General features: G+C 36.9%; 1 long non-coding RNA gene across 2 annotated transcripts; it reads right to left on the bottom strand.

Annotated features, from left to right (window-relative positions):
• On the bottom strand, positions 6,650–16,056 carry LOC109834245. Of its 2 annotated transcripts, none has more exons than XR_002245508.1 (4): positions 15,844–15,962; positions 15,567–15,634; positions 14,982–15,049; positions 6,650–6,939 (listed from the first exon to the last, which is right to left on the bottom strand). It is a non-coding gene; the product is annotated as an uncharacterized LOC109834245 (long non-coding RNA). The 2 variants fall into 2 exon arrangements; XR_002245509.1 differs by lacking the exon at positions 15,567–15,634 and adding an exon at positions 16,045–16,056 and having other exon boundaries at positions 6,674–6,939.

The following is a 22,808-nucleotide window of genomic DNA, read 5'->3' as shown; positions in this document are numbered from 1 at the left end:
TTCACCAATGCTCACGTCAGAATCCCAATTTGAAGTGTCGGATGAATGTCCGCTCCTATCTATTAATTGGTTAATGATTTGTTGGCCATAATCGTCTTCGGATGAATCATAACCCAGACCTCTATTACGACTGTAGTAATTATCTGGTTTTCCTTTTGGTACATAGGTAGAACGGGGTGGAACCCTAATACCTTGACCAAAATAAAGGCCTTCACCAAGTGAAAGGTCATAGCCTCGACTCATCATATAATCATTCGCTTGAGAACTATACCGAGAGAAGTGTCGCCCGGGTTTTTCTTCATCCGAATTACTATCTAAGAAATGATCTGGAGTGGGGGATGATTCCCCTTTTCCAAAGATTATCTCTTTTTCACCCCCTGCCTTTGCGGGTAGGATCATAGTTGTTCCAGATGAGCTTTGGAGGTGTTTCGTCGCCGTACAAGACGAACGAAGTGGCATATGTAGACTAGAGTCGTCGTACAATTTCTGCATTACATCATCAAGACAATGCGAGTACTCTAAATCATGATTTATTATTTCATCGGCAAGCTGCCAGTTACAACTTTCGTCCGACGATTCATCACCGTCAAGATCGATTACAAGAGGTTCAATGTCATTTAGTACAAGACCTTCACTATAATCGAGCCCGGCTTCGGTATCAGCTTCTTCTCCGCTGTCCGTGCCATGGGCCGATGGTTCAGTTTCGGACTCAGCACCATAAAGAAGGGAGTCAGTAAAGTAATTTTCTAACCCCTTGAATGGTTGCTTATCCGCGACCACCGTCTTGACCTCCTCATTAGTGTCGACATATTTCAAACACTGATGGAGGGTGGAGGGAACTATAAGATTACCGTGGATCCATGGGCGACCCAACAGTAAGTTATAGGAAGTCTCCGCATCGATCACATAGCAGGTGACTTCAGACTTCAGATCTCCGAGTTGACACTTCACCCGGATTTTTCCCAACGGTCGTGACCCGCTTGTGTTGAAACCATAGATAACCGTTCCAGTGGAGGCTAACTTGCTGGCGGGAATTCCGAGGTGGTACATCAACCGAAGTGGCATGATGCTAACAGCGGAACCCGGATCGACTTGGATCCGGTTAACCATGCTCGAACCGATATATCCAGTAAAATATAACGGTCTATCATGCTTTGAATTCCTGACTTGCATGTCTTCTTTTGTGAAAGCAATGCAAGGAAATTTGGTGGCTGCTAGATTGCAGTGCTGCACTGATGACTCTGGCTTTTCGGGAGTTGGCTTGATCTGAGTGAGGAATACCTCAGAATCAGCCAAAGCTTCTTGTAAAGCTTCTCTGGTTTCTTTTGAGAGACGCAATAACTCATATAGCGTGATCCTTGCTGGGATATTAGCTAGCTGAGCCATAACGTCGAAACGATATGGTGCGTTCGAACTTTCCGGTTTATCTCGTCCAATCGGTCGGCTGAAACGAGACTGCTTCGGAATTTGAACCTCTTTATGTTGGGGTTCTTTCTCTTTTTGCTTAGCCGGTTGTTGCGGCTTTTCGGCAGCTACTGGAGGAGTTGTAACAACCCCCAGCTCCTTCAGAGTTGTAGCATTTGGGTTAGAGGTCTCAGGATATTTATAATGATACTCATTCCCGCTTCTTGTAGCGAAAACCTCCTGTTCTCCATCAGAAAGTGATAAAGCTGCTATCTCTTCATCGTTCTTCTCGGGAATCGCCGAGGCTCCGTAACAAGATTTCTCTTTTCCCGTTGGGGGTTGTGTGAGATACAAGCCCCTTTTGACGCTGTCCGTAAGGATCATCGTTGATGGTTTGCACTTTGACCTTCGACACTGGCTCGGCTTGAAACCAGGACAAAGGAACTGACCCGAAGCTGATAGAGACCGCGTTTGCGCCTACCTTCTTCTCCTTTGGCTTCGGCGTCACAATACCAACATCAATTAAGGTTTGTATTTTGTCTTTCAAGACATAACACGTCTTAGTGGGATGGTGGACCCTCCTGTGATAGGCACAATACTTCGGGTCATTGGTCTTCGTTGCTTCTTCTTGGTTTGTGACCGGTGGAAGCTTGATCTTGTTATTCTCTAACAAGTATTTGAAGATGACCGGAACTTCATCATCTTTGAATGAGTATTCCTTCGGGAATCTAGGCTCAGAAGTCTTGGGCTGCCTCGGGGGCTGCTGATTCTGATTTGGCGCCAGTTGGAAGGATGACTGCTGCGGTTGTTGTTGCGGCGGCTGCTGCGACGTTTGATGTGCATCCACAGCTGCCGTGGACCCTCTTCCTCTACCCCGAGGATTAAAGTTCTGCTTTTGATTATTAGCTGGTGGCAGACCTCTCTCCAAGTTCTTCCTCTTGAGAAAGCGTTCAGCCTGTTCACCTCTCACTTTCAATTCTTTCCAAGTTTTAGAGGGCACAACCCCCATCACTTCTAACACATCCAATGACAAGTTGTTGTGACATGTCTGTAGGATGAACTCTTCCGTAAGTGGATCTCTGCAGTTCACCGCTTTGTCCCGGAATCGTTTGACAAAGACGTCAACCGATTCCCCATCTTTCTGCTTTTCATCCAACAACGTGCCAATTGAGACCTCTATGTCATCATCGAAGAAATTGGTGAGGAATAGTTCTTCCATATCCTCCCAGCTAATGATACTCCTGGGCTTAAGGCGTCGGTACCAATCGAAGGCAGGCCCGCGAAGGGTTCCTACGAATGACCGGACCATCAGGGCTTCGTTCTCGGATATTGCGCCGAGATGCGACTTGAAATAGATCAAGTGCTGAGTTGGTGAACCCCTGCCATCAAAAGGAGTAAAGTTAATCAAATTAAACTTCTGGGGATAAGGAATCAGGTCCCACTCCCTCGGGTACGGGTATGGGATGCCCGTTTTCTTCACTTCTTGAGCCGTCATCAAAGCGTTGACTTTGCTCTCAAGATCGTGCATCTTCTTGTCCTCTTCCTCGCTTTTCTTCAAATAGATCTGTGGAGGTTGAGTGGCTGACTTGGTCGGATGAGTTGTCTTTATCTGGAGGAGGATCATCAAAGATAGTCTCATCCTCTTCATTACGCCTGCTGGATTCCGCCTTCTGGCTCGACTCCGGTTAGTGTTGCTGAACCTGTAAGTCTCGCATCTGCTGCATAGTCAACTCCATTTCGGTTTTGAACTCAGCTCTGATTTCTTCGCGTTGTTTAGCCAACGCTTCCTGCAGTATGTGAGTCAGTTGATCCGGCATGATTGCAAACGATTCTCTGACTCGCCCAACACTGGACGCGGTATCGTCCGATGCAATGGCGGAACAAGTATCTGACATTTCTTCATCTGAAGATAGTAATCGCGCCATCCTTTGAGAAAGACCCTGCTCAACTCTCCCTCCCGGAGAGAAATCAGGGTCGTAGTTAACTGACTTTTGCTTTCCTTTATTGGTCATGTTGATAGTGACCTCAGGAAGCTCATCTTGTCGGATTACAGATTTCTTTTTGTTGAAATGTCTTGTTTTGGGTCTTGACGCTTCATTGGACAATCTTTGAAATACGGAGAATCTTGTTGAATTATTCTTAGAGCATCCGCATTCTGTCAACACTGTTTTAATGAGTCTCTCGCAAGCGCAATGAGATTCGTTTTCTCTGACAACTCTCTTTCTTGAGTTATCTTTCTGATAGTACAACTCATCATTATTGTGATTTGAGCAACCTATCTTTTGCCTTTGAACTTTGTTAACATGCACAGGACGACTGGTCGTCGCCTCTGAGCGATCCAAAGTTGAATTTTTAAATCCACCCCCTTGCGGGTGTGGAGTTTTCAGAGGTCCTAAACGAGAGTGAACTGGTATTCTCTCGTTTTGGACTTGTGCAGTTCTGACAGGAGGGTGTTTACGACCCCCTGCATATGAAACCATTAACGGTTTATTTGCTGGACTTGGATCTTCCTTGACCGGGGCTTTGCCTCGATTGTCAACTGAAGGACCGAGGCGATCTGCCATTGTTATCTTAAACTTGGACAAGTCTGGGCTAACCCAGGGTTTTACTGCCGATGCAGTAGATGGGCCCGGAACAGATGCTTGCGGCGTCTTTGGCATCCAAACTTTACGATTCTTCGGTGGCTTTTCAGACACCGTCTCTTTCTTGGTTCCTTGGACTTGTTGACGAAGAGCACGAGCATGGGCGGCCTTCGCTTTACGCCTTTGTATCCGTTCCTTAAGGGTTGAACAGGCCCTTTTGATGAGAGTCCACTCCTCCGTCGTAAGTTGTGCAGAAATATGATTATTTTGCCGTTGAGGCAACTGAGTCATTTTCTGCTTCCTCGACTCTAGGTCTGTATAGTAATGGACCCCGTCGGTTTGTTGCATGGCCTTAGCCAATTGTCGAGCACGGCGCTGACGCTGTCTCTGACGAGCCCTCTTCGTCAGCACCGGCGAGCTATTCATCATCGACTCCTGAATGGGTGTGGAGTCGTTCGGAGCAGAGATGTTGCAAGTAGATTCTTTAGCAACATCCGGGCAAGAACTTTCACCTGCGGTCTTCATTGACACTGCAGACTTGAGCTTTTTTCTGGGAGATGAAACTTTCCTACATTTGCGGGGCGAGGAAAGTTTTGATGATGAGGACGACAAGTACTCCTCAAATTTCGCCTGATCGAATTCGTATTCGATCTCTTCTTTGACAACGATCTTGATTGGTTGCGACACCGCGGCCTCGGCAGCGAGGCCGCTGGCTCCCACTGTGGTCGCCAGCTTGTTTGGTTCAAAAGTCGGTTCTGTTGAGGAATTCATTATAACTTTGTTCGATTACAACAAATTCGAAAGAATAATCTTTTTATAAGACCTTTTCTACACAACAAAACGAAAATTACAACTCTTGAGAAACAAACACAAAAATCGTCTATCGATCTTTGTTTTCGTGGGACTTTGCCTGTGCCGGGAACGCTTTGGTTCGTGGACCGCCGATTCACAGATCGTGAAGAGGGGGCTTATGATTCTAACTTCGTTATCGAAGTAGAAATTGAAACGATATCTTATCGAAGTAAGATAGTCGTTCTTCTTAAAATCAAGTCAAAGCTTAATTTCAAGGCGTTGCAAGAAAAGAACCCAAATCTCTGCTCTCTCTGCTCTGGAATGCTCTAACAAATGCTCGATCCTCGTCAGAAGTGACCCTAGGGGGGTATTTATAGCCTCAAGGGTCAGTAACTGCAAAAACTTAACAATCGAAGAAGTCAGTACGGCGAGACAGTGTTTACTGTCTCGCTGGGCGAGACAGCGTTTGCTGTCTCGACCCGCGAGACAGTAAATTTGCTGTCTCGCTCAGCGAGACAGTAAATGCTGTTCCTGCTTTGATTTTCAATATGAGATCCCTGAGTGATCTTCTCTATGTTTGGGATATCTATTAGCATTTTTTGACGCCTACAATGAGTAGTTGGTTGGTACACGCTTTCAACCTGATGAAAATAGATATGGTTACATAATACATGGAATGTAACTAACTCAAGTTATATTCATCTACAAAAAGGTATATTTGACCATCGATATTAATAATCCACAACGTTTGTTGTGATCTATGCATTTAAACTTCATGAAGATAATAAATCACATAGATACTACACTTCTAGTTTCTACATCTATTGCTCTAGAAATGAACTGTCTATAACGGTTTTGTCGTTTTGAGCATCAATTATTTTTAGTTGCTTGAATTATAACATAAAATTTTCCAAAACACTTGACTTTAATCCATTTAGATTAGATGATATGTAGTTAACAATGAATGGTTTGGATTTACAATAAGAATGAGCTAACATGCACTTTCACATGTGTGTATCTAAGTTAGTTACACATAACTTCTAAGGTCAAAACTGTATTCATATTAATCACGAACCTTTTTTTTTAAAGAAAGTATCCAATGCATTAACTTTATTAAGTTTATGATGTGGTGTATCTATCCAGTTGCAAATTGACATATGTATCACTAACCATTCTTCAAGTATGATCCTCAATAGAAAATTTTGAAAGTCAAATTCTTTGAAATGCTTATCAAATCAAAACATGGATAAATAGAAAATTTAAATCAAAATTTTGGTTTTACCTCTTTCTCAACTTTTTAACAGAAAACTTCGTTAACCCCCTCACCCCCAGGCCCCACCTCCCCCAACCCCAAACTTTTCAAAGTATTAGAAAACTCGTGAAGTTTAGGGATTTTTTTTGAAAATCTTCTTCAATTTAAAAAAAAAAAAATTCAGAAACACCCCTAAAATAATCGTGGATTGTCAGTTACAATATTTACCCCTTCTTTTTTTTTCCTTTCCCTGTTTATTTTCTTGTGTCGTTTCGCCTTCTTCGTACTTGGGAAACAAAGCTTCTTAAGGAAAACAAAAACATTTTATTTGACAAGTGAATAGGCAATTAAATATCTTTTCGTTCTTTCCTATTGTTGGTTGAGTATCAAATGCTGAACCCAAATATTTCTTTCCATTTTGCGTGGCCATGGAAAGGTCTTGCTTAGGCTTGAGTTACACACCTCCTGGCCTCCACAGACTGAATTCAACCGTTAGGCATATCATAGGAAATACGCAAAAACAAAAAAAAATGGCAAACTGTTTTTTGCTTTCCATTGTGAACATGCGCAGCACATCCACAATAGCTAAAGTTATAGATGATACTGTACAAATCAAAAGTCATCAAATTCTCAAAAGCTCCAATAGAGGAAAATCACAGTTACGAATCAACTAATAAATGGTGTAGAAACAATATCAATAACTTATTAAACTCCTCAGAACTGGGAACCAAGGAAAACAAGTAACAGATTTGTCCCAAGCTTGTAGCTAAAAAAAGCTTAAAAGTAATTTTAGTAAAAGAGTTTTTTTTCCCGCTCTCAGTACATCCCATCGAGACCACTCCGTGCTAGATACCATCCTTGTTCTTCTTGTTTTTTTTTTTTAATTTCAATCCTACTGCATTCAAGTACCTGGGGGAAAAAAGAGAGGAGAGTTATCAGAGGATATTTCAACCATAATACAAGAAGAAATAATCTTTTCCCAAGTAGCAATACATCTCGCATGGGATTGGTAAAGCATTTTTTATGGGTTAATGTAGGTAAAAATTCATGAACTATTTTGTGAATCTTTTTTACTCAGGATCACAACCCTACAAGCCTAGGTTCATATTAGATTAATAATTAAGACAAAAACAACAATTTATTCATAACTGTAAAAATTTAGTTGCGATTATACCACTTTCAATATGTAACATTGTAGTTGGCCAAACTTATTTAAAATAGTAGAAAGGAAAAAAGAAACAAGATGCAATGTCCCTTCAGTAAATGTCAACATTATTCAAGCAAATAACTATCAAGCAATTGTTTCATAGAGTTCCATAAAACAGAAAACTCATAAAAAGTAAGTCAATGGTTATGTAGCACAATCAAAGAGTGAACTAAAAAAAGGGAATTCTTTAACTAAAAGAAACAGTTCAATTCAACAAACAAGAACATCACAAACAAGAATATTACAGAATTAAACAAGTAATGAAATTGCGGAGAAATTAATTACTCGACAGTCAGTATAGTTGAGAACAATCTCTATTTAATTAGAAACTTAAATAAGGATTTGACTTCCATATTTTTCCCAGTGACCTGAAAGAGTTAAATCTTTATGGACACAACATGCGATTATGTTTAGCAGCAAATTTGGCTATAGATATGCAAAATTTGTCAATAGTTAAATGATTTTTTAAAAAGTAGAAAGAAAAGAAAACAAAGTAAAACATTATCATCAGTAAGTAAAAGTGAGCAATGTGATAATGTAACATAAAATATTAGGCAAGAAATAACATAGGTAACTGCGTTATAAATATCTATTAACCAGAAAACTTAGAAAATCAATCAACGCGGTTAGAACATTTTTCGCTAATATTTTTGATGGGTTAAAGTTTGGACTATGAGAATGTAGATGCAAAGTTCAGCAGTCAGTAACATTTTTCAAAGAAAAGGAAAAAAAAAAGTTCAGCAATTATAACTGGAGTTAGAATTAGTGAATATCACATTTATCAAATATAGGAGTTAATAGCTGAACTCACCAAAATGACGTGAAAGTGGCAGTTCAAAAAGGAAAGAAAGAAAAGTAACTCATACAACATTTGCTCTCAGGAATTTGTAAGCGCAATTCCATAAACTATCTTGCAAATCTTTTAATTCCAGGTCCCAACTTTACAAACCTAGGTTTATATCTCACAAATAGTGATAGACCAAACGAAAATTTTATTCATAACTGTTTCTTTTAATGGTGATTCAGTATGTAACATTGTCATTAGTCAAAATAATTTAATAAAGCAAGGGGAAAAAAGATAAGATGATTATATTGTTAAAAAAAGTCACAATGTAATAATGTAACAAATAATAGCGAAGACCTAGCACAGGCAATTTTCATAGAGTTCCACACACAAAACTTGTTAAATAAAAGTCAGCAATGTGATAATGTAACAAATAATAGTGAAGAACTAGCACATGCAATTATTTTATAGAGTACCACACAAAACTTGGAAAATTAAATGTCATGGTTACACAGCAAAATAAAACACAGTGCACAACTAAAAAATGGAAACTCTTAAACGAAAAGAAAACATTTAATACATTTAATATAAATATAACATAATCAAGTGAATAATGAAATTGCTGAGAAATTAATTACTCCACAGTCAGAATGGCTAAGAACAAAATCCATGTATTCAGGCACAACTCAAATAAGGATCCAACATCCAAGTTTTAAAGACAATTTCCAGTGACCTGAAAAAGTTAAATCATCACAGGCATAAAATGCAATTATTTTAGTTGTGCACATTTGGCAATAAGTATGCAAAGATTGACAATTATTGAAATGATTTAAAAAAGTAAAAAAGAAGCAAAACAAAGAAAAACATTGCATCAGCAAACAAAAGTGAGAAATGTGATGAATATTACACATAATAGCTAAGAACAAACACATGCACTCGTGTCACGGAGTTCCATAAAATCAAGAACTCAGAAGACCAATCATCACGGTTAGCAGCATGATCAAGGAGACTGGCAACTAAAGAATAGAATTTTCAAACTAAATGAGAACATCGACCCCACAAAATACAATTATTACACAGCTGAACAAATAATGAAAACGTCGAGAAATTAATTATTTATGGTCAATATAAAAGCAATCAATTCGACAAAATACAATTTTCATATGACTGAACGAATAATGCAATTGTTGATAAGTTAATTATTCAGTCAATGTAGTTGAGAATGAATTTCATGCAATTAGTGGTCGCAACTCAAAGAAGGATATGAGATGTCATGCACGCACACGGGTGACCACATATACATGAGATGATGGACAAGTTGCCACCTCATTTAGCAAAATGAACTAGCAGGATATATTGGTGGTGAGGGTCACCACATTCAGATACTAGCAGGGTAAGACTAGCAATTACTTTATCTATTGGTAGCTATTAGCGACATTAGCAGTGATGCAAGCATGACGAATGGAATTATTGGGTATGAGAGGATTGTTTTTGTTGCCAAATGAGTTACCAAGAGATAGAATAGTGGTGATAATCAACCTACTAGTCACACTGGAGGAAATAGCCCTCAACGCTTCATCTCTTGGTTGCACAATTTGCCACGTGAGGTGGCAATTTGTATGCATGCATGCATGCATGCATGCATGAATGCCTATGTGTACATGTATATGTGTGCACATACATGTGTAACATATCTATGCGCACGCCGCGAGCACATACATATATATACACAAGCATATGTATCATGTATATATGTATGTATGCATGTATATGTATCTATTTTATGCTTCATCGTAACAAAGAGAACTAGGATCTAGATTTGGAGCAGTGTTATTAATGTACAGATGCACAATGTGGGGTGCAGTGTCCCTATATACACATATGCGCAAAGCAATGTGATGTGTGCGCCCAAGTGAAGCGAGGCGCACATGATACATAATTTTTCAAGATTGATAATTAAGCCCAAAAGAACACATTTATGAATTTTCATATTAGAAGTATGTCAAGCTAAATAATATCTACTACCAAATCACAAGATAATGTCTTAATTCATAATGCTAAGACATCCAACATAGTAGCGAAGTTCATAGCTTTAAATATCAAAAGTCCAATAAAGACTAATATCGAAGCAAAATCAAATAATAAATGAGAACGAGTTAAAGTCCTTAATTGAGCTACTAATAGGGCCAAATGGATTTATTTTTCTTCTTAGGATACGGGTTATCGAGTGTAAAGACCCGATTGAAATGCTAAAGAAGAAAACATACGAGGTCATGCCTTGCACATGCTAATGCAGGGCGCTTCCTCTCCACCTCGCATCGCTGGTACATGGGCACAATGAGGCGCGCCCTTTAGTAACACTGATTTAGAGAGTTGAACTTCTATGGTGAAATCGACTAAGGGGGCTTGTTGCTGGCAGAAAACTGCCTGTGGTTGATGACCCATGGTGGTAACAAACCCGGCAACAAACCCACGTGTGGCTCAGGTCAAGCTGTGGTTGCTTAGAGTTCCATTATACTATGGTTTTAGCTAAATTTTATTATTCACACTTAGCCCTTTGTGACGACTCCTTTCCAGCCTCCAATCTCATTTAGTCATTTCTAGAGTTCCATTATACTACCTCAGTAACCAATAAACATTTCTAGGTTATTATGTTCTACCCTCACTAAAATTCGTTCCTCGCACTAAATATTAACAAGAAAAGGGAGAGTTGAGTTCTCATATATCAGCCTCAAACTCCCTTGATGCCTATGCAACGTACGTAGGTTCTTCATTCCTCTACATTAGATTATATACTAATTCTTAAACTAAGGGTTAGCTTATAAATGCAGATAGTACGACATAACCAAACAAAATTCGTCAAAAAGCATGTCTTTCTGCTCGCTGATCTTCCCATCATATGGTTGTTGACTTTAAAACATAATAAAAACTTCATTAAAAGTGCAAATAAACAAATTATAATAAATCCATAAATCATCATCATATTTGCAATTTCTAAGAGTAAAAGAAAGAAAATTTAGAGGTATTATTATCAAAAGAATTCTATAATGTGTTTAGATGTCCTCAAGAAGCAACCTAAAGTAGAATATAAAAGCTTATATTGCCATATCATCTATATATATGGATTAAGTAAACAGATAATCTGTACACAATAAAAGTTAGTAACTAAGCAATGCCTATAATCAAAGTTGTTATTTTATATTCTCCTAATTATATCACCTTACTAAGAAAAGAAAAATGGGAATTAAGGGCTAACAACATGGACATGTGATCTAGATATTTGCATTGTGCAAGCTCATAATTTTTTGTAACTACTGAAACGATCAAGAGGTGGGTTCAAATTGGCAAGTGAGATGCTTATGATCACCTTGTTAACCACCGTCTACTTAATGAAAAAGGACCATTATGAAATGAGAAGCGCTTTGGTAAATTTCATGGCTCACTGATTGTAACGAATGCTCTTCCTTTTGCCATTAACTCTCAAACACACTGACAATGAAGCATTAATTCTAAGCACAACAATTTTCAGTAATTATGAATCTATTTTTCAGTTGTGATCATTAAACTAATAAAAGACAATTAAGCACATAATACAAATTATCATATTTAAATAAAAAATAAAAAATAAATCCTACAAATTATAACAAATACTCTCATTAAACTAACATGGCCATTTCTTGATAAAAATGATGGCTTCATGAACAAATAACCCAACCTAACAACTTACTTAGTACCCCACTAACATAGGGACTAATTTAGCATAAGTAATAAGATTCCAGGACTAAATAGCAATTTTAAGACTAGTCAAAGCAGTAAAGATTTAGGGGACCAATTAAAGGGACTAATTTGAAGGATTTATGAGGATAAGGGGACCTATTAGCAATTCCATTTATTTGAAGGAATAAAATTTGATAACCTAGACAGGTTTGAAAGAGTAGTAACAATATCAATGATCGAGGTAAAATAAAAAAATTTAAGGACTACTTTTGAAAAAGCCCAATAAATAAATAAACCAACCCTAATCTCGCAAAAACAACAAGTATCACAAAATTAATTAAGTCTCTAAATTGATCCTAAACCCTAAATTTCTTCTCTCACTCCTTCCATTTTCTTTGCAACTATTGTGAACAATGCTTATCTGCTAACCCGTGACTTTGAGTGGGAGTATCTCCCAAATGGTGTGAAAACTTCTTGCAGAAAGGGTTAGAGGCAATGGTGCACGATCGAGCAAATGGGAGTCTTTGCGAGCTTTTTCTATTTGAATGGCAAGTGATGCAAAATTGACTAAGCTGTTGTGGCGATTCGTATAGTCATTAGTCGCCATCTCGAGAAATCTCACTGTGATTGTCATGTTAAACTGCTAGAGAAGGCAAAGGCTTAGGACAAAAAGAATGCATGGCTAAAGCTACACATGTATTGATGATCTCGTTAATGCTTTAGGTGGAATTAAATAAATGATAAAACTCTTTTGTTGTTGCTTATGACTATACTTGGTGAAGAATTGTTCTACAGTCAGTTTGTTGCTTGTTGATGAAACTAGTTGCATGGTTCTATATGAAGAGTTGCATTCCAACTTGATAATGGATTAGTAATTGAACTTGTTTTGTTATTGTGGGCATCTTCAATTGTAGTTGTTGTGTATGTCTTTGATTTTTGTGTCTTGGTCTTTTTTTATCAAAGATAAACATTGAATAGGTCCTAGATGTGCATTTTGTTGTAGTTGGGTCCGCGTGGGTGAAGTCAAACCCCACCCATGGACCCATTTGTGCTAGCCAGTTGCTCAAGCTCTCATTTTGCTCGAAAGGGAATTTTTGCTCTCTTCTGTTTTGTTTGAGTGCAAACATGCAAGGTGGTTGTTGAATTGCTTGAAAGAGATTATTGGTCTCTTTCGTTTTGGGTGGATATGGAAAAGACAATGGAGAAACAATGGAGGTTGATAAGCTAAATGAGAGCACTTGGGTCATATGGAAGATAATGATGGAGGGCATTCTAATGGTGAAGAAGCTTGATCTACCTCTTCAAGGCAAATCGCACACCATTTAGTACGGAAGACTGAATAGAGGGCAAACACTTGATAGGTAGTGTTTGGAGGCGATGAGACTGTGCATTTCACCAATCATCTTATTTGATGTCTATCAATGCAAAGATGGCACCGGAGTTGTAGAAAGCATCGAACACTCGTTTGAGCAACCATCGAGTGTGAACAAGATGCATGCTATAAATAGACTATTTCTCTTGAACATGCAAGAAAGTTCTATCATTTAGAAGCATTATATGAGTGAATTCAACTCAATGGCACCACAATTGAAGTCTCTCAAGGTCAAACCTCGATGGAAAAGTTCTAAGCTTCCTCTTGAGTTCTTTACCTTCAAGTCGGGATACTCTCTTTACTACCATGGCTAATACAATGCAGAACAGGTTCAAGTTGAGTGATGTTGCTTCATTGTCGAGTGAACTTGAAAGGGCAAGAATCAATTGTCTATAAGAGGGAGATGTCAAAGCAAATGAATGTCGAAGTCACAAGACCAAAGCTTACCAGTTGGCATTCCGAGAAGTCGGGTCATACAAGAAAGGATTGTCGACAATTGAAGAAGCAAAAGTACAATGGCAAAGATGATGATGGTGAGGTAAAAACCGCCTTGGAAGCAGATTGCGGAGTTACATTATGTGTTGCATAAAAGAAATCCTCTTGTGCCGGCACTTGGGTTTCTCTACTTATAACATGTTGATGATAAAGTTGTCTATCTTGGTATTTGTCGGGGTTGTAAAATCATGGGCACGGAAGATGTTGTCATAAAGCAAGATGATGGAAAGAAGCATACATAGACGAATGTAGGCATGTTCCGGAATCCAAATATTACAAAGAATCCAAATTCGGCAAGCCAATTGAATGATTCTAAAATTATTGTCACTTTTGTATTGGTTCTTGGAAGATCTCATAGGGTTGTAAGACTATGCTTAAAGGGCAAAAAGATGAATCTCTTTGCACCAGTGTTTTGAAAGGGATGCACCATAGCACCTTAAGTGCCTAGGCAAAGCGATATTGTACCTAGCGCCTTGCATATTGCCAGGCGATGAAAGTTACTAAAGTCGAGCACCAATTGATGATTCAAGAGATTGCCTTTGCTCCTCAGACGCTTTGCCTAAAGCATGTATGACAAGGAGCAAAAGATGTCTGCTGCGATTTTAAAATTTCGAGAGTACGAGAAGTGTTTGATAAAGTAACATTTATTTTTACCAATTTTTTGCTTCTTTTCTCTTGGTTGAGTCTTTGCCATTTTTGTTGTAATGTACCTTATTACTTATATATATCATTTTGAGGACATGCCACAATTTGAACCTTAAAAGTTCAAACATTGTCGTTTCGTTAACTTTGTAGTTTAGTTATCTATGTCAATAGTTGCTAGTTAGTATAATATTATAACTATTCAATATTCTTTACCAACTACTTTATTTAGATGATTTATATATTGTTAAGTGCTACAAGTTGTGACTTAAAAAATTCAATTGCAAAAAAAAACCCTATTGAGATTTATTGATAAGAGTTTAACTGCATAGAAATTGTAATGTTTCTTACTTATTTGAGTATAATTACGTTTGTTCACTCAGGCAACATAGAACTTCATCCTATTGACATTGCCTTCCGCTTTTAGAACACTTGACCCTTCACTCCGTATCACTAATGCCATATGACAATAGAAGATGTATAACTGTCCGAATTTCCTTCAGAAATTACACACGAAATCTTAAGAAAGATAAAGATAACATTTATGATTTGTGTTCTTCTTTACGGTGAAGAGAAATAACTAACAAAAAGTACAAGAAACTAACGTAACATTGTAGTCTCCAACATCTAGTGCGTTTATCTTCCAGCTTTTGTTTTCTGTCCAAATATCATTGTTTTGATGCTACCCTAACCATTTTTTATGGGAAGGATGATTAAGAGAAGAAGAAACCTACACAAGTTGAAAGAGCAGCTTCCATTGAATGTTGGCCTCTCTTGCATCACCCATCTTTACCATTCCTCCCTATCAAATCTCAATTTTAAGCTCCTCGAATCAACAAAAATTTAATTAAAATGATACAATGATATAATAATTAACAAAATATCAACCTTGCATCTTCAAATAACATCAGCTCATAATGGCAAGTATGAATATCTCTTCTAATTGCTCAAGTACATGTCACATAATGCATTTTCTCTATGTATTTGGCGAATAAGCTTAACTTTAGAATTAGAATCAAATCAAATCAAATCAAAGGAGTTGAATTAAACTTATATAATAATCATATCATTGCAAGAGCGGTCAAATTAAATTCACAGCACTAGGCATATCCCCATTGTCGAAAAACCGAGCATTAACAGCATGAAAAGACAAGTATTTACAAATTTAAAAAACACACGACTAAGTACCCATAAATATGGAAAAATCGCTTCTAATCATTCAACTTAAACTTTCTCCCATCTGATTTGTTTTATTTAAGCCCCTATCTACTTAATTTGAGGAATGAAGTCAATATTAGGAAAAGATGAGGAAAACCTACAAGCTCTTAGAAAGCAGGCATCAGCCTCAGTCCTCCCCTCTGCAATCAACCATCTTTTCCATTTTTCCCTATTTCAATACCCTCGTATCAACCAAAAACTCAATTTTTCAAAAATAAAACAAATTATAAGCACCTAGACGCCCACACAAACCATTAAAACTCGTAAAAGAAAAAAAAATTCCCTCTTCAATCATGACCTAAATGGATAGATCAATGACAAGACTCACAAAGGAGAGAGAAAAATACTAGCGATCTTGACAAGTACGGCAGAAGGTACCCTGGGAGAGCTCACAGCAGGCCCTAACGCTCACCGACAGGTGAGACGTCAGGCGAGCGGCGGCGACGACGCTGTGAAGAGGTAGCAGAGACTGAGCGCATCCGAGTGCACCGAGAGATCTGAAGGAAATCGTCAAAATTTTAAGAGTTTCGACGTAAAGACGAGATTTCTAGGGTTAGGGTTAGGGTTTTATTCGGTTACCTGGGGGCGGCGAAGGAGAGGCGGGCGGAGGCTGCGGGGATCGGAGGAGATCGAGGGTTTAGGGTTTCGAACGATATCTGATGGGGCTGTGTGACCCCGTGCGGCCCGCGTGTTGGGTTTCGTCCATTTTCTTTGATTATTTATAAGTACAAGACCCTTAATTAAATCTTTCTATTCTGAATTAACCCCATGCTTTTGATATTGAAGAAAATTTCAAAACAGACCCAATCTAAACTTTTATCCCAAAAATCGACACATTCCAAACTTTATTATAAAAATCGATTCAATTCCTGGCCACGTCAGCATGGTGGCCAGAAAGTGGATTGTTTAAAAAAAATCGAATTCTCAATAAGTCGGGGTTGCCAATCCTAACTAATTAGGAGCACCTCCCATTCCTTGCAGGATTAGCAAGGAGAATTAGGGGTCAAACTCTTCGGGGTTGCCAAACATGACCATAACGGTAGGGTTTTCCAACGCTTATATTTGGACACTTCCCCAACAGCTCTGAAGATGCCCACCAAATGGTCGGGGTTGCCAACCTCGATCATTTTGCAGCTGCCCAACCAAAATGGTCGGGGTTGCCAACCCCGATCATTTGGTAGACCCTCCCCCTTGCTCGAAAATGCGGAATCGGCCAAGGGACCAAATAGTCGGCTTTACCAACCCTGACTATTTATGGTGGGGCTCGCCTGCTTATATATACCAACCGAACCCCTCTTCCCTCACAATACCGAGTTTTTCTCTCTCTAACTCCGATCTCTCATTCTCATCCGCCTACCCAAGTCTCCCAACCCCGTTTTGTGGCCGAAATTCAAGGAGGAAGTTTGCAAAAGATCTCTAGGGTAATTTCTCTTCCTTCTCTCCTCTTTTAACATTTATAAATCTAGGGTTTTTCTCTCTTCTTCAACATTCAAATCTAGGGTTTTCATCAAAATCTAATTTATGGAGTTTAAAATTTAATATCATTAGATATCTTTGTGGTGATTATCAGTCTTTGTGTGTGGATTGCTTTAATTAAAATTAAAATTCTAGGACATAGAATGCTCATTTCTAGGGTTTAGGGTTTTCATTTTGGGGTTTAGGGTTTTTGATCAAAATTATAGTTATACAATTATGAGATTGTTTGCATCTAGGGTTTTCCTCTTTTATTCAATGGCCTGATAAAAAAATTTAAACTTTTTACATTTAAATGATATAATCTAATTTGTTTCATAGCTTGAACAATATGGTTTTTATTATTTGTTCTTACGGTGGGAAAATTAATTATAGAATGAATGAAATGCTAATGTACGTTGAAGGGGTAACAACGAGGTTAATGATCTCGGAATCATATAGTTACTATGACTTGATTAAGAAATTACATCGAGTTACTGAAATTGATCCACGAGAGTACTGACTAAAAATAATATGCAATTGACCCATAACTTTTGATAGAACGTCTGCAGTTGAGATCTCAAATGATCATCATATAAGTATTATTTTTAATTTGAGCAAGTCACAATAAAATAATAGAACTGTTTATTGAAAAGTTTCCATGTAGTTCTTGCCAAATGCTCAAACCTTTGGGAGAATTTTCACATATGTTAGATTTGGAAGCCGAGTATGATAGTTTTCTTTTTTCTTCAAGTGAAATGGAGCGGACTCAATTTCAATATCTAAATGCATATTCATTTGGGGAAACGTCAAATGTTATGAACAATGAAATACGTTATGAAAATATGAGGTTGTTAAGAGGGGCAACGATTGAAGAGGATGAAAGAAGCAACAACTCTGAAGGCGAAGAACAAGATAGTGCACCAATTGATAGCATGCAATTTATGATTGAAGATGTTGAAGAGAATCCAAAATGGTCTGATGAGGCTTATGTTAATAATGAATATGTTGATTACGAAGAGCCACCTCCCAACGAGTTTGAAGATGATGAGTGGATTCATTCTTCCACAGTACAAGATATTGATAGCGACCAAAGTTCAACTTGTAAAAGAGATGAGGACATGACTTTTAAAGTTGGAGATTTATTTGAGAATAAGGACCAATTGGTTGATGTTATTCATGATTACTCTATCAAAAAGAATGTTAAATTTAAGCAAGTTAAAAGCAATCGCACAAGTTATGATGCAATTTGTTTTATGAATACAGAAAGAAAAGGTCAGGTTAAGGGAAATGAAGCTGATTACGCATGTCCTTGGAAGTTATATGCATTTGCCAAAAAGAAACATAATGGGCATTTTAAAATCACTGAATACTGCGGTGTTCACACATGTAGCAATCTGACATTAGAGCAAGATCATAGTGGTGCATCTGCCTCTTATATAGCGTGGTTGATTATGCCAAAGTTAAAGAAGAAGCTTGAACTAACTCACGGTAATATAATTGATAGAGTGCTAGATATGAGGTTCATTGAAATATCATATAGTAAAGCATGGAATGCAAGGAGAATCTCGATGACAAAAATATTTGTTGAATTAGGAGAAGTCTTACGCAACACTTCCTCAATTTTTTGATGCGATCAAAAGAAGCAATCCTGGAACTGAATACAAACTTATAACCAAAGAGACCCATCAGAAAGTTCATCAATTCACCTCTGTATTTTGAGCATTTGGTCCTTCAATCAAAGGATTTAAAATTTATCGGCCGGTTCTTAGCATTAACGGTACATACTTATATGCTAAATATAAAGGTGTATTGCTTGTTAATGGTGATGGTGACTTATTTTTCTTTAGCTTTTGTGGTTGTGGAGGTCGAGAATAGTGAAAATTGGGAGTAGTTTTTTGCATGTATTCAATTATATATTCTGAATGTGTTACCTCCTAGGAAAATTAATTCGATATCTAATAGGATGAAAGGTATTACTAAAGTATTGTACAAGAGATTTGGCTCTCATCACTATCACCACTATTACTTAAGACAATTAGTGATAATTTAAAAAAGAGGCATGGTTAGATACATTTACAAAACTATTAGCCTCATGGTTATGAGCCTACTCCCTAATCTTGTTTTAATGATTAGAAACAATTACTAATGTTGTTTGTTTAGTGTTTGTGTTTTCTTATTAGGTATTCTAGACAAAAAATATGTTAGAGGATGGATAGAATGGAGGTTGGAGGAATATCAGAGTAAAGCAATGCAATTCAAGTTAAAGATTCAAATTCAAGCTTCATCCGCAACCAAGAACTTATTAAAGACCAATAGCTTGGATAATTTAGTATAGATTTATATTATGTGTGTTTAATACTCTAAGCTCAATCATATATCACACACATATAAATTTTGGTTTCTATGTGTATATATATATATATATATATATATTGATGAAGTGGTATATATATATATATATATAATATAAGAGGATATGGGTATGCTTGGTACCAAGCACAAAATTTGTGCTTGGTAGTGAGGTGGCACATTATCCTCCACCATTCAAATGGGGCCACATTCACATGGGTTAAATATGGTCCCCTAATTGAATGAGTGATGGAATGAGACACATCACTACCAAGCACAAAATTTGTGCTGGTACCAAGTATACTCATTTTCTCATATATATATATATATATATATATATATATATATATATATAATATATATATATATATATATATATACACATATGTGTTTTGGTATCAGTTATGGCAAATATGAAATTACATTTTTCATATTTATTGTTTTGTTTTGGTTTAGCTATATTGATATGAAACAACAAACAAATTTATACGTATTCTCATTTGTTTCATATTCTATTATGTTTAAGAAAATATTGCATAGAATATGTATTTTTGTGAAAATATTGTATTCTTAGTTTTTGGATTTAACAATCATGATATACATCTTTTATTAAGTCTATAAAATTATTTTATAAAGTTTTAAAAGTTTGTTTAAGTCAAAATGACAAAAACATGTGTTTTGTACTTTCATGTTTTGGACTATTTTAAAAAATGATAAGATTTAACAATTGGGAAGTGCAATTCTAAAAATTCCTCTTGTAACATGTTTATTATCATAAAAATGATAAGATTTAACAATTGGGAAGTGCAATTCTAAAAATTCCTCTTGTAACATGTTTATTATCATGTTTATAAATATTTTCCAAAGTTTTACAGTGCAATTCTAAAAATTCCTCTTGTAACATGTTTATTATCATGTTTATAAATATTTTCCAAAGTTTTACATTTTTCTAAAATTTATTTGTTATTTAAAGGTACTTCAAAAATCAGTTTTACTATTCAAAATAGGCTGATATTGTGTTATCAGTCGACTGATGAAAGTGTTCAGTCGACTGATGAAAACACCTGGAATCATCAATAGTTTCTGTTTTTATGTTGGTCGACTGACCAGTCGACTGATGAGGTTATCAGTCGCCTGATAAGGTCGTCAGTCGACTGATGAGCTGGAAAATGCCTATTATGGTCAGCTCATCAGTCGACTGATGAAACCCGTCAGTCGACTGATACTGTAACGGCTAGTTTTTTCCCAGCTTTGTACTGTTTTGGTTTTTTTGGTCTTTTTGCTAGGTTTTCTTGATCATTGGGGTTCCCTATATATACCCCCTCATACCCAGCTTTGTTTTGACCTAAGAAAATTGTTTATACAAGTTTATAAAAGAGTTTAAGGGTTTTAAGTTTGTTTCAATGTTTGTTTCAAGTTTGTTTGTGAAGAGATTTTCACAAGATCAAGAGGAGATAATCTTTGGTGTTTGAGCTTCATTCCATTCTCTCTCACTCTTGATCTATAGAGAAGTTTTCCTAAACTCTATCTAGCTTTACATTTACATATTTGGTTGTTTATCAATTTTTTATTAAAGCTAGATTTGTAATTGAGTTTAGAAATGTTTTATTTATTAAATCTCATTGTTACACACACCCACTTGAGCTTTTAGTATTTTCATACGTAGTATATTTGGGGTTGTGAGATTGTAACATTGAGTTGAGCTTAATTGAGTTCTCACCTTATTTAGAGAATAATCATTTATTGTTGAGCATTAATTTGTGAGGATTCAACTTTGTATTGCACAAGTACACCAAGAGGAGTGTAGATGTGAGAGACGTGGTCGGTCCTAAGAGGAGTGGCATCAGTAGTAAAGCCTAGGAAGAGGTAGTAATTCTGAGCACTTGAGAGAGACACGTGAGAGGCCAACACTTGAGGTGGTAGTTGTGTAGTTATATTGTGAGTGATTGTGAACGTTGATCGGTGAGCGTTGAAAACCGATATTGTGTGGTGTAAACGTTTTCGGGTGAGCGTTGAAAACCCGGTGTGATAGCAGATTTCTCCCGGGGAGAGGGGAGCGGAGACGTAGGACGGAAGGTCCAAACTCCGTGATCATTTGCTTATGTTTGAGTTTGTCATTTGCGCATTTACTTTTGTGTTTATCTTATATCGCCATTGTTTATTACTCTTTGTGTATATTGCTCTATCACATTTGTAGTTTGTTTATTTTATCCTTTGTTTATTTGTATATCCTTGCATATATATATTGTCACATTTTATATTTGCTAGGATATTTATTAATAGTTTTTATTGGCATTAAATCGGATTAGATTAACATAAACCCTATTCACCCCCTTTAGGGTTCTTTCCTAGTGGCATTAGAGTTTTTCAATTAGTATCAGAGCTTGGTGCTCTTTGATTTAAGGACTAATCATCTTGAGTTAAAGATCCAAATTATCTTTTTATGCTAATCTAATTTTGAGATTTATTTTCATCTTGCTTGCATTTTTTTATAATTATGGATATTAATGGTGCATCTTGTTTAGGCTATGATCCTAGTGTTGCTCCTAAATTCAATGCTTTCCCCTATGACCAATAGTGTTCTAGATTTAATATATTTGTTAGATCTAAACATTTTAATTTATGGGAAGTTATTGAAATGCTTATATTGTACCCATTTTAGAGAAATCCAAGTGGAGTAAAAATGATAAAAGAATGTTTACTATGAACAAGCTCTTGTTAGAATTTTTACTAAATGCTTTTGACTCATCTATTTCTAACAAGTTTGTTCATTTTGATAGCGCTTACATATTATGGAAATTTATAGAAGCGCATCAAGGGAACTTGGAGGCGATCGACAAGCTTTGGCGGCTTCCTCTTCAAGTTCTATTGGAGCATCATGCACACGGCCACTAGGAGATAACCCTAGTGTGGCAAGCGATTCCGATTCCGAAAGTGAACTTTCAATTTATGAACTCGCTTGTGCATAGGATAAGTTAATGCATACCTATACTAAGTTGTAAAATAATTTTATTGATCTTAAAAACAAGCATGTAGAATTAAAATCCGATCATGAGTTGTTAGCTTCTAAGTTTGATACAATTTCTAATGAGAATGTGATCCTCAAGGAAAAGAATGATAAATTAAATTTGGATCATGATTCTTTAATTTCAAACTTTGCTATTTTAACTCATGAAAAAGAAAATGCCATGATAGAAGTAGATACTATTAGGAATGAGTTTAATTCATTTAAGAATGATCATGCTCTTTCTACTTCTAGTGCCAATGCATATGTGCCTAACGATGAGTTGAATCATGTGAAAAACCGCATATCATCTTCAGATTTAACCTTAAATACATGCATTGCAAATAATTAAAATCTTATGGAATTGTGTGCAAAGTACCATGTAAATTCTTTCAAGAAACCTACACACTATGCATACATGTATAACAAGATTTACAAGTGCTCCATTTGCGGCCGAAAAGGCCATATTGCTAAATTTTGTTATACTGCACAAAAATTCATCAAGCCTAATCATGTTTGTGCATCCCATCAAGCT

Source organism: Asparagus officinalis, chromosome 3 (assembly GCF_001876935.1).
Source record: "Asparagus officinalis chromosome 3, Aspof.V1, whole genome shotgun sequence".
Taxonomy (NCBI): Eukaryota; Viridiplantae; Streptophyta; class Magnoliopsida; order Asparagales; family Asparagaceae; genus Asparagus; species Asparagus officinalis.
The sequence above is the reverse complement of the archived record's forward strand: the minus strand, read 5'-3'. Positions and strand labels throughout refer to the sequence as shown.